This window comes from Panulirus ornatus, chromosome 13 (assembly GCF_036320965.1).
Source record: "Panulirus ornatus isolate Po-2019 chromosome 13, ASM3632096v1, whole genome shotgun sequence".
Lineage (NCBI taxonomy): Eukaryota > Metazoa > Arthropoda > Malacostraca > Decapoda > Palinuridae > Panulirus > Panulirus ornatus.
This window is the reverse complement of record NC_092236.1, coordinates 44,980,548-44,994,465: the sequence shown is the minus strand read 5'-3', so window position 1 is coordinate 44,994,465 and position 13,918 is coordinate 44,980,548. Positions and strand designations below refer to the sequence as shown.

Sequence of the window (13,918 nt, the reverse complement as noted above, 5' to 3'; positions counted from 1 at the left end):
GGGTGGGGGAGGGGGCGAAAATCCTGGGAGCCTTGAAGAATGTGTGGAAGTCGAGAACATTATCTCGGAAAGCAAATATATATATATATATATATATTCCCTGGGGATAGGGGAGAAAGAATACTTCTCACGTATTCCCTGCGTGTCGTAGAAGGAACAGAGAAGAGGTCCAGGTGAGGATATTCCCTCAAAGGCCCAGTCCTCTGTTCTTAACACTACCTCGCTATCGTGGGAAATAGTGAATAGTATGAAAAAAAAAAAAAAAAAAAAAAGTAGCGCAAGGAAACAGACGAAAGAAATGGCCCAACCCACCCCCATACACATGCCTTGATTCAATCCACTGACAGCACGTCAACTCCGGTATACCACATCGCTCCAATTCACTCTATTCTTTGCCCTCCTTTCACCCTCCTGCATGTTCAGGCCCCGATCACACAAAATCTTTTTCACTCCATCTTTCCACCTCCAATTTGGTCTCCCTCTTCTCCTCGTTCCCTCCACCTCCGACACATATATCCTCTTGGTCAATCTTTCCTCACTCATTCTCTCCATGTGACCAAACCATTTCAAAACACCCTCTTCTGCTCTCTCAATCATGCTCTTTTTATTTCCACACATCTCTCTTACCCTTGCGTTACTTACTCGATCAAACCACCTCACACCACACATTGTCCTCAAACATCTCATTTCCAGCACATCCATCCTCCTGCGCACAACTCTATCCATAGTCCACGCCTCGCAACCATACAACATTGTTGGAACCACTATTCCTTCAAACATACCCATTTTTGCTTTCCAAGATAATGTTCTCGACTTCCACACATTCTTCAAGGCTCCCAGAATTTTCGCCCCCTCCCCCACCCTATGATCCACTTCCGCTTCCATGGTTCCATCCGCTGCCAGATCCACTCCCAGATATATATTTTTTTTTTTTTTCAAACTTCGCCATTTCCCGCATTAGCGAGGTAGCGTTAAGAACAGAGGACTGGGCCTTTTTCGGAATATCCTCACCTGGCCCCCTCTGTTCCTTCTTTTGGAAAATTAAAAAAAAAACGAGAGGGGAGGATTTCCAGCCCCCCGCTCCCTCCCCTTTTAGTCGCCTTCTACGACACGCAGGGAATACGTGGGAAGTATTCTTAATCCCCTATCCCCAGGGATAATATATATATATATATATATATATATATATATATATATAATATATATATATATATATATATATATATATATATATATGTACATATATATATATATGTACATATATATATATATATATATATATAGCATATAAAATGGTCAGCAATCTGGCAATGTCCTTCATAATCTGAGAATATATAGCTTAGCCAAATAAACACAAGATTTGTAACATTCTGCAACACCAAGCACCATCAAATGAGGCATTCCTCAAGCTGCAACAACTTGAGAAATATAATTCGCACCCTAATTTCTCATGAATAAGAACAGCAATGTTGTTTTCATTAGCAATTCATTCACATCTGATAAGTATAAAAATATGTTTACAAGAAATTCATTTATTGTTAATAAGAAAAACAGAGCGGGAGTGGGAGGCTGGAAATCCTCCCCTCTCATTCTTAATTTTCCAAAAGAAGGAACAGAGAAGGGGCTAAGTGAGGATCTCCCTAAAAGGCTCAGTCCTCTGTTCTTAACGCTACCTCGCTAACATGGGAAATAGCGAATAGTATGAAAGAAAAAAAGAAAAACAGAATTGCATATATTGTTACAACTGCTGAAAGAAAATATTAAATGAATTCTATCTGAATGAAAAAAAAAACAAGCATGTATCTGTTGAAACATGACAGCAAAACAGCACTCAGTCACTCATGATATTTCTTTTTATGGGGGTGTCCACAATGTGCCTACGACATGGTCATAACATGCAAAGCTTCATTTAGAGGGTCATGAAGCCACAAGATGGTACACCATATATATTCAAAACTGGGTTTGTTTAAACACAGTTATCTAATTGCAAATAACATTGTCATGTTCTTTGGTAAAATAAGAGGATTGGTTGCTGCTAGCTGACAACAGGATTGTGAATTCCTGATGAATGCAAACCTATCTATCAATATCTGAAGGCAATAGATTTGGCAAAACGATGACTGGATGGCTTATCTTTACTAGCACCTATGAAGCAGTATATCCCTACACAGAAAGCTGACAAGTTCATATAAATATTTAGTTACTGCCCCTCAGACCAATAACTAGTCATCTTTACATAATGTGATGGTAACATTGTTTTTAGCTCAAAACTAGTACCAAAATTGAGTTCCTGGGTTAAGCACAATGAAGTTCAATCTAAATCATAATCAACCCAATCATTAAACCATTCAACAAAACATACTGTGCTCTACTGAACTCTATAATTAACCCAATTATTAAAGCAAACACGCAAAACTTACAAAAGTTTAATAGATATACATAACAAACTCATTCTTTTATAGCAGCTAAATTGCATCCCTTTGGAAGGTTTAACTGACGTAAATACTGATTCAATCATCAAAAGCCAGGAAACAAACCACTAGTACATTTCAAGGAAAGACTTATTCACCTCGTTACCTTGGAGATGATTGATCGATTAGAGCTTTGTAATGTCAAAGGGTAATCCTACTGTTTCAAGATCCAAACTAATCTTAAATTTGGACTAACAGATTGTCAATATAAAATATGCTTTAATCCACATAATCAACTCAGTCATAAAACTAAACAAGTAAACTTGACTCAAATTTTAGCTACTACTGACTTTCTTTTCCTTTAATGTTAAAACATGTCCCCTGAGAAGGTCTACATGAGGTAATAATAGCATCCTGAACCAATCATTTGCAGCAAGGATAAATACTGTACTTACGACACCAGAATAAAAACACTACAAGAAAATTACATTTAGGAATGCCATGACGTGAAATATATGGGATACAATATTTTCCTTAAAGATTTTCTACCTAGAAGAGTTCAAATGCTATTCATTAACTGTAATAAACATATACTTATTCAAAATCAACAAATAAAGTAAATACTCTTTAGATTTTACTTCATATTACAAATCTTTTATTGAGAAAGATAATCCTAGCTCATCAATTATACCATGAAGATAATTACCAAATATTTTTACCCACAAAATGTAACTAGATTAAAGAAAATCTACAAGCAACTAGACTGTCAGAAAGCATGGCTGAAAATGATAGGGTTAATGAAAATATAGTCATATTATGGTATAATTGGCTTCTCACATCTTGCACAATGTAATGACTATGTTCATGACCATTACTGAAATCTCAATTTACATAACTGCCTTCTATCTATGATGTTAAAAGTTTCCTTGACCTTCCAACAATACCATATTTAGAATGAATATCAACTAGCAACACTTAATTTGGGGACAACACAAAAGGCTGTAATAACTCAGAAAATCCCTTCACAAAGACTGACTTCTTCACAATTTCAGCAAATGATAATATGCTGCACTCACTTAGAGCATATTACAGGTTATACCTCTTTAATATGGCAACCTTGGTACCTGGCCACTGACACACCACAGAAAATCCTGGAAAACATAAATTGACCCTAAATCATACACAGTTGACAATCTGATCTCATAGTACTTGCACAAGGTCTTTACAGAAGTTCCTTTATCTATTTTTTTCAGTGACTACACCTTTCAAGCATAGATTATGATTTATGCTTATGCTTATCAGCACTAGCACCATCTTCTACACCTCTTGGCCTCTTGAATGACATCCTGAAGGGCTGATATACAGCTGAATATAAGAAATTGACAGGACTGTTGATTAGCTTGGCTGCAGTGTAAACAGATTGTGGCACCTTATCGTTGCCAACAGCAGTGCCCTGGTAGCAGATCCAAAAACTAAAAACTAATGGGGACAGATTCAAAATGTGCTGGACCACAGAGCACCGGATTATAGAGGTACAACTTGTACTACCATTCATTGCCCTTCAAGCTTATTTACTCCTGATTGTCTAGTTCTGCACAAAGGAACTGAAGCATGGTCACAAAACTTGCATGTCTGCATAGTATGAGAAGGTAGATAAACAACACTAGTTGTTTCAACTGTGACATCAACCATGGTGCAATACATACCCCCCAAAATGAAATAATAACAAAAATCTACTACAATTTCTAAAAATCACCTTTACCTCCTAAAAAGTTGATTACAAATCCAAAATGCTGGAATTCATGCGAGAAACACTCTCTATATCAAGTTACCAAACAAGTCAATGCCTCATCTGAATATGCATAAATTTTCTTAACACATGCTAAACAAATAGACTGGCAATAAACTGGAACAGTAATGCATGTAAATTGGGTACTTTGCACAAAAGTAGTGAGGAAGATCAATATCTAAATATACATGTATATCAAAAGAAATGTACAGTTCCCACATTAAAACTTAAATTGCTAACAGTAATACATGGAATACATCATGTTTGACATTATTCTTAAAAGAAAAATTCAAATGTTTGTGCAGAACAAAATATATGACAAAATTACCCCCAATCACATTTGAAAGGCATAAAATCCTTTCAAACTAGGCATTACACAAAATTCATATATTCATGTAAGCAAATGGAGGTTCTTTATAACATCACAGATTTGCAAGGAGATACATCAGAAAGTATGAGACCTTTTATCTTAGCTTGAGATATAGGTCTGCTCTGCAATACACATAAAAGCAATGCAGAATATTGTTAGATGAAATGTTCAACATTGTCCAATGAAAATCTTTTTCTAAAATCTTGTAACCTATACTAAGTTGTCTAATGCACCTAAATCTTTAGGTGAGAAATATTTTCTTTTTATATAAAGTATATACTACATGGGCATTAGTTTAACAAATCTGTCTAAAAATAGTTTACATACGTACTCTTAACTATAATGGGTGCAGCTCTTAACACTTCACTTTCATATATTTGGTGTAACAACAAGCACAGCTGTAAATTCCTCCATCAACTTTGTAATTTCTTAAAAGACACTAAATAAAAGTTTTATTCATGCTGCATTCTAATAGCAATGACTACTCCGTTTAGCACCAAAACTTGCCTACACAAATGTTTTCATATAAAAAGACTTATTTTAAGCATTGTGGCATATGAGCAGCAAGAGTTTCCCTTTAATTAATATGATGATCAACAGTTGGCCCTATGGTTATAATGAGCTCAACAAAACCATCAATTCAGTGGATAAAGAAAATTTATCTAACAAGCATCCTATCAGTTACCTACCAAAGACCAGCAAACTGAACAAAGCAATATTCCCAAACCATTAAAGCCTAAAAGTATCATCGATGTTCATATGAATGCAAAAAAGATGGGTTGAGAGGGGAGATTACCTTAGTCTTCTTAGCTCATGTGCAACAATGTATAAATGTCTTATTCCATCAAAACCTCTTTCCTTTCTGTCTAAGGCACAAACGAAATGATTGCTGCATCACATTTTGATGGAAACCTGCATAAGGGATGTGGATATCACTATCATCAAAGAGAAATCCCCCTCCTAGCTCAATAAGTGATCTACAGCAATTCCAGGATGAGTCGTTGCAATGTCTATTTTTTCCTACATTGCTAAGCTCTGAAACTTTTTACCTTCTCATACATATGTACGAACTATGACCTTCCCCTTTTAAACCATTCTGTGTGGCCAAGGTATGCTCACCCTCTACGTAGACCAATACAGCTGGAGGAATGAAAAAGTTAAGGTCTGGATTTTTGTACAATAACCCTGAAAAAATATGTAATACATTTTAACAACTGTGAAACTAAGAAAAAAAGGAAAAAACATAATGCCACTTATAGTCTAACACTGGAACTGTAGGGGATAATGATGGTACTGTGCAATTGTTTACATTCTAACTAATTTCAAGCAAACCAACATGTCTAAGGTACACTTCAGTACCAGGAATATAAAACATACCTGAACAAACACAAAATATACAGAAATGTACTATGTACAAAAACAATTTCATATGCAACTGGTTCAAGGAGGTGATGGAGAATCGAAGATATTCACGTAACATCTAATTTACTCTCTTTAACACTTTCTAAGTGATCTACCGCATGTCTAAAGAAATATAAGGCATGAACTTCAAATATGTAATAAAACTTGAGAGATAGAGAAGAGGTGTGGTCACTTTGGCAAACAAATTACGACTGTGTTTGTTTCCTTTTACATTAATAAATGTTATATGACATTTGACAAATTATGGTTACTATAGCAACCCCACTAGTGTACTTTTAATAATGCCAAGCATAAAACTACACCTTTAGAAAAGCTAGGTCTAACATGGAGAGGCAACTCTTCTCTCATTATCCCACCCTATGACCCTCTTTTAAGTTTGATCAAGTCATCATTAGACTGGCCTTGACAAGGACTTTGTCTGTGAATAAAGCCTATAAAGGGAAGAAGGAGAGAAAGAGGAAAATTTGAACCAATCAAATACTCTGCATTCTATTATTTCATTTATTATACTTGACCACTGTTTCCCGCATCAGCAAGGTAGCGCAAGGAAATAGGCAAAGAATGTCTTAACTACCCACATACACATATGAATTCATAAATACCCATACACACATATATACATACATATACATTTCAAAGTATACATACATATACATACACAGACATAGACATATATACACATGTACCTATTCATACTTGCTGCCTTCATCCATTCCCGTCACCACCCTGCCACACATGAAATAGTGTCCCCCCACGCCCCTTCCAGCGAGGTAGCGCTAGGAAAAAAAAAAAAGGCCACATTCATCCACACACAGTCTCCAGCTGTCATGTGTAATGCACTGAAACTCTGTATTCTATTGCAATAGAATAAGACTAAAGCAAGAAAATTAACCCTTTTTGCTGCAAAATTTCAAAATATCCAAATGAATTTTTTTCCCTTGAATGTAATATTTGGATGTACCCCAAGCATTTTCCTCCATGGCAAATATATTCCTTCTAATATATTTGACAAAATTCTTTATGTATGTTGAATCATACATTTCTAGCATTCTTTAGCCATGATATTTCATTATTCCTATGTTATCTTTGAGCTTAATGAAGCTGTTTATTGGTAGTAATCACAGCTTATTATCATGAAAAATTGCAGCTTTAATGCTTTTATGTGATTTCAAGTTGATCAAGATAATGAAAAGAAACAGGAGAGAAGGACTTACATTTTTCAGCATATAACTGATCATTTTAATAGCTGCTCCATAAATACCAATTACCTTAAAAGTCCAATAAAAGTTACATAACTCACAACATATATTGATATCTAAGTTACTTCTAATACCAATACGGTTATTAGAATAAATCTTGTGAAAAAAAAGTAAAAACGGGTATTGATATTACTTTTACTATAAGTAAATTGCTTTACAAGGAAAACATATCCAACTCTCTTGTTATAAACCAAACAATTTATATATTTCTTTTGTTAAACAACTGAGTTTTTTTGTCTACCTCGGTGTACAAAAATATTTCTAAATATGAATAAATGTACAAAAATAAAAAAAACCCTGACTTTCTCTTTTTTTGAATTAAGAATTAACCATTCCTAATTCAAGACAAAACCTTTAGTTACCAAACTGACAATCTTATGTATGCAAAAAGAATTATAACATTCCTTATATGTTTACATGTACAAAATCTATCATAGCCATTGCTCTTTTTTATAAATCGAGTTGCGCTTTCTAGTTTGTGCACAAGGAAAAGTTTCAAAATATTAAAAATTTTGAGTTTGTTCTTATGATTAACTAGAGAGTAATTTTCAAATCAAATTGAGAAATATGTCAGTGTGATAAGTCATTGTTTACAAATGCTGCATAATTTTTATCCACATGCCTTACTGTGCTGCTCATTTTTTTCATATTTATTATACTTTGTTGCTGTTTCCTGCATTAGCAAGAAAGTGCAAGGAAACAGACAAAAGAATGGCCCAACCCACACACATACACATGTATATACATAAACGTCCACACACGCACATATACAGACCTATACATCTCAATGTATACATATATATACACACAGACATATACATATATACACATGTGCATAATTCATACTGTCTGCCCTTATTCCTTCCTGTCGCCACCCTGCCACACATGAAATAACAACCCCCTCCCCCTGCATGTGCACGAGGTAGCGCTAGGAAAAGACAACAAAGGCCACATTCATTTGCTCTCAGTCTCTAGCTGTTATGTATAATGCACCGAAACCACAGCTCCCTTTCCATATCCAGGCCCCACGGAACTTACCATGATTTATCCCAGATGCTTCACATGCCCTGGTTCAATCCACTGACAGCACATCAACCCCAGTATACCACATCATTCCAATTCACTCTATTCCTTAAACGCCTTTCATCCTCCTTTATGTTCAGCCCCCGATCACTCAACATCTTTTTCACTCCATCTTTCCACCTCCAATTTGGTCTCCCACTTCTCCTCGTTCCATCCACCTATGACACATATATCCTCTTTGTCAATCTTTCCTCACTCATTATCTCCATGTGACCAAACCATTTCAAAACACCCTCTTCTGCTCTCTCAACCACACTCTTTTTATAGCCACACATCTCTCTTACCCTTTCATTACTTAATCAAACCACCTCACACCACATATTGTCCTCAAACATCTCATTTCCGGCACATCCACCCTTCTCTGCACGACTCTATCTATAGCCCACGCCTCGCAACCATATATCATTGTTGGAGCCACTATTCCTTCAAACATACCCATTTTTGCTTTCCAAGATAACGTTCTCAACTTCCACATATTCTTCAATGCTCCCAGAACTTTCGCCCCCTTCCCCACCCTATGATTCACTTCCACTTCCATGGTTCCATCTGCTGCCAAATCCACTCTCAGGTATCCAAAACACTTCACTTCCTCCTGCTTTTCTCCATTCAAACTTGCCTCCCAATTGACTTGTCCCTCAACCCTACTGTACATAATAACCTTGCTCTTATTCACATTTACTCTTATCTATCTTCTTTCACACACTTTACCAAACTCAGTCACCAGCTTCTATAGTTTCTCACCCAAATCACACACCAGTGCTGTATCATCAGCGAACAACAACTGACTCATTTCTCTCGTCCACAACAGACTGCATACTTGCCCCTCTTTCCAAGACTCTTGCATTCACCTCCCTGACAACTCCATCCATAAACAAATTAAACAACCATGGAGACATCATGCACCCCTGCCGCAAACCTACATTCACTGAGAACCTATCACTTTCCTCTCTTCTTACACATACACATGCCTTACATTCTTGATAAAAACCTTTCACTGCTTCTAACAACTTGCCTCCCATACCATATATTCTTAATACCTTCCACAGAGCATCTCTATCAACTCTTATCATACGCCTTCTCCAGATCCATAAATGCTACATACAAATCCATTTGCTTTTCTAAGAATTTCTCACATACATTTTTCAAAGCAAACACCTGATCCACACATCCTCTACCACTTCTGAAACCACACTGCTCTTCCTCAATCTGATGCTCTGTACATGCCTTCACCCTCTCAATCAATACCCTCCCATATAATCTCCTAGGAATACTTAACAAACTTATACCTCTGTAATTTGAGCACTCACATTTATCCCCTTTGCCTTTATGCAATGGCACTATGCACGCATTCTGCCAATCCTCAGGCACCTCACCATGAGTCATACATATGTTGAATAACCTTACTAACCAGTCAACAATACAGTCACCCCTTTTTTAATAAATTCCACTGCAATACCATCCAAACCCGCTGCCTTGCCGGCTTTCATCTTCCGCAAAGCTTTTACTATCTCTTCTCTGTTTACCAAACCATTCTCCCTAACCCTCTCACTTTGCATACCACCTCGACCAAAACACCCTATATCTGCCACTCTATCATCAAACACATTCAACAAACCTTCAAAATACTCACTCCATCTCCTTCTCACATCACCACTACTTGTTATCACCTCCCCGTTTACCCCCTTCACTAATGTTCCCATTTGTTCCCTTGTCTTACGCACTTTATTTACCTCCTTCCAAAACAGAAAGAAATGGCCCAACCCCCCCCCATACACATGCCTTGATTCAATCCACTGACAGCACGTCAACCCCGGTATACCACATCGCTCCAATTCACTCTATTCTTTGCCCTCCTTTCACCCTCCTGCATGTTTAGGCCCCGATCACACAAAATCTTTTTCACTCCATCTTTCCACCTCCAATTTGGTCTCCCTCTTCTCCTCGTTCCCTCCACCTCCGACACATATATCCTTTTGGTCAATCTTTCCTCACTCATTCTCTCCATGTGCCCAAACCATTTCAAAACTTACCCTCTTCTGCTCTCTCAACCACGCTCTTTTTATTTCCACACATCTCTCTTACCCTTATGTTACTTACTCGATCAAACCACCTCACACCACACATTGTCCTCAAACATCTCATTTCCAGCACATCCATCCTCCTGCGCACAACTCTATCCATAGTCCACGCCTCGCAACCATACAACATTGTTGGAACCACTATTCCTTCAAACATACCCATTTTTGCTTTCAGAGATAATGTTCTCGACTTCCACACATTCTTCAAGGCTCCCAGAATTTTCGCCCCCTCCCCCACCCTATGATCCACTTCCACTTCCATGGTTCCATCCGCTGCCAGATCCACACCCAGATATCTAAAACACTTCACTTCCTCCAGTTTTTCTCCATTCAAACTCACCTCCCAATTGAATTGACCCTCAACCCTACTGTACCTAATAACCTTGCTCTTATTCACATTTACTCTTAACTTTCTTCTTTCACACACTTTACCAAACTCAGTCACCAGCTTCTGCAGTTTCTCACATGAATCAGCCACCAGCGCTGTATCATCAGCGAACAACAACTGACTCACTTCCCAAGCTCTCTCATCCCCAACAGACTTCATACTTGCCCCTCTTTCCAAGACTCTTGCAGTCACCTCCCTAACAACCCCATCCATAAACAAATTAAACAACCATGGAGACATCACACACCCCTGCCGCAAACCTACATTCACTGAGAACCAATCACTTTCCTCTCTTCCTACACGTACACATGCCTTACATCCTCGATAAAAACTTTTCACTGCTTCTAACAACTTGCCTCCCACACCATATATTCTTAATACCTTCCACAGAGCATCTCTATCAACTCTATCATATGCCTTCTCCAGATCCATAAATGCTACATACAAATCCATTTGCTTTTCTAAGTATTTCTCACATACATTCTTCAAAGCAAACACCTGATCCACACATCCTCTACCACTTCTGAAACCACACTGCTCTTCCCCAATCTGATGCTCTGTACATGCCTTCACCCTCTCAATCAATACCCTCCCATATAATTTGCCAGGAATACTCAACAAACTTATACCTCTGTAATTTGAGCACTCACTCTTATCCCCTTTGCCTTTGTACAATGGCACTATGCACGCATTCCGCCAATCCTCAGGCACCTCACCATGAGTCATACATACATTAAATAACCTTACCAACCAGTCAACAATACAGTCACCCCCTTTCTTAATAAATTCCACTGCAATACCATCCAAACCTGCTGCCTTGCCGGCTTTCATCTTCCGCAAAGCTTTTACTACCTCTTCTCTGTTTACCAAATCATTTTCCCTAACCCTCTCACTTTGCACACCACCTCGACCAAAACACCCTATATCTGCCACTCTGTCATCAGACACATTCAACAAACCTTCAAAATACTCATTCCATCTCCTTCTCACATCACCGCTACTTGTTATCACCTCCCCATTTACGCCCTTCACTGAAGTTCCCATTTGCTCCCTTGTCTTACGCACCCTATTTACCTCCTTTTTCAATAATAAATTACAATAAATTATTTGCATTACTTTCTGCAAATTCATACATTTCATGAAATTTAAAGAGATTTCTAAAAAAATTTGGGGAATAAATTGGTAAGGCAAGAGGCTAGCTAAATCATGATGCACTGCTGACAAGCTTATGAGGTATTCTATGAGTATGTTCAGGAAGACAAAGTGAGATGTGTGGTATTTTTGTCACAAACAATGATGACTAATGGACTGACATCAAAAACATTTCTATCTTGTGACAGCAACGCAAGAAAAACTAATTTGTGCCATGAGGATGCAGATCTCTTGCAAGCATACTTGACATCTCCATGTCCACTTTCCAGTATATGGAAAAAGTTTAGCCAAAGTTTCTGAAAACAATACATGGGGTACCACTACAAGTATCTATGGCTGCATATTTTGCCTCAAGGCAGAGACTGACATTTCAAGAACTAGTTCTCATCTGAGGTCAACCACTCCTTAAAAGGTTCTCATATAAGGTCAACACTTCCTCTTAAAAAGTTTTCACATCAGGTCAACTGCTTTCTTTTAAGAGGTTCTCATAAAAAGTCAACCACATCCTAAATGGACTGAACCAGGGCATGTGAAGCATCTGAGTAAGTCATTGAAAAGTCTGTGGGGCCTGGATGTGGATAGGGAGTTGTAGTTTTGGTGCACTACACATGATAGCAAGAGACTGTTTTCCTGGTGCTACCTTGCTGAAGTGGGGGGTAGTGATGCTATATCCTGTGTGGCGGGATAGCAACAGGAATGGATGAAGGCAAGCAAATATGAATTTGTACATGTGTATATATATATGTAAATGTTTGTGTATGTGTATGTATATGTATGTATATGTTAATATGTAAATGTACATTTATGTGCATATATGGGCGTTTACGTATATATATGTGTACACAAATGGATGGACCATTCTTTATCTGTTTCCTGGTGCTAGCTCACTGATGCGGGAAACAGCAATCACGTATGAAAAATAATATCAAATAAATATGTTATTATCATTATCATTATTATCATCATTATTATCAGTATTATTATTATTATCATTATTATTATTATTATTATTATTATTATTATTATTATCATTACTATTATTATGGAAGCAGAAGTGAATCATAGGGTGGGGGAGGGGGCGAAAATCCTGGGAGCCTTGAAGAATGTGTGGAAGTTGAGAACATTATCTCGGAAAGCAAAAATGGGTATGTTTGAAGGAATAGTGGTTCCAACAATGTTGTATGGTTGCGAGGCATGGGCTATGGATAGAGTTGTGCGCAGGAGGGTGGATGAGCTGGAAATGAGATGTTTGAGGACAATGTGTGGTGTGAGGTGGTTTGATCGAGTAAGTGATGTAAGGGTAAGAGAGATGTGTGGAAATAAAAAGAGCGTGGTTGAGAGAGGAGAAGAGGGTGTTTTGAAATGGTTCGGGCACATGGAGAGAATGAGTGAGGAAAGATTAACCAAGAGGATATATGTGTCGGAGGTGGAGGGAACAAGGAGAAGTGGGAGACCAAATTGTAGGTGGAAAGATGGAGTGAAAAAGATTTTGAGTGATCGGAGCCTGAACATGCAGGAGGGTGAAAGGCGGGCAAGGAATAGAGTGAATTGGATCGATGTGGTATACCGGGGTTGACGTGCTGTCAGTGGATTGAATCAGGGCATGTGAAGCGTCTGGGGTAAACCATGGAAAGTTCTGTGGGGCCTGGATGTGGAAAGGGAGCTGTGGTTTCGGGCATCATTGCATGACAGCTAGAGACTGAGTGTGAACGAATGGGGCCTTTGTTGTCTTTTCCTAGCGCTACCTCGCACACATGAGGGGGGAGGGGGATGTTATTCCATGTGTGGTGAGGTGGCGATGGGAATGAATAAAGGCAGACAGTGTGAATTGTGTGCATGGGTATATATGTATGTGTCTGTGTGTGTATATATATGTGTACATTGAGATGTATAGGTATGTATATTTGCGTGTGTGGACGTGTATGTATATACATGTGTATGGGGGTAGGTTGGGCCATTTCTTCCA

General features: G+C 38.0%; 1 long non-coding RNA gene across 1 annotated transcript in view; it reads left to right on the top strand.

The window, feature by feature from the left end:
• Nucleotides 1-11,126, top strand: part of LOC139752827 (uncharacterized) — a 149,665-nt gene extending 138,539 nt beyond the window's left edge. The window contains exon 4 of the long non-coding RNA XR_011713592.1: nucleotides 3,665-11,126. This is a non-coding gene — a long non-coding RNA (uncharacterized lncRNA). The remainder of the gene's footprint in view (nucleotides 1-3,664) is intronic.
• The last annotated feature ends 2,792 nt before the right edge of the window (nucleotides 11,127-13,918 follow it).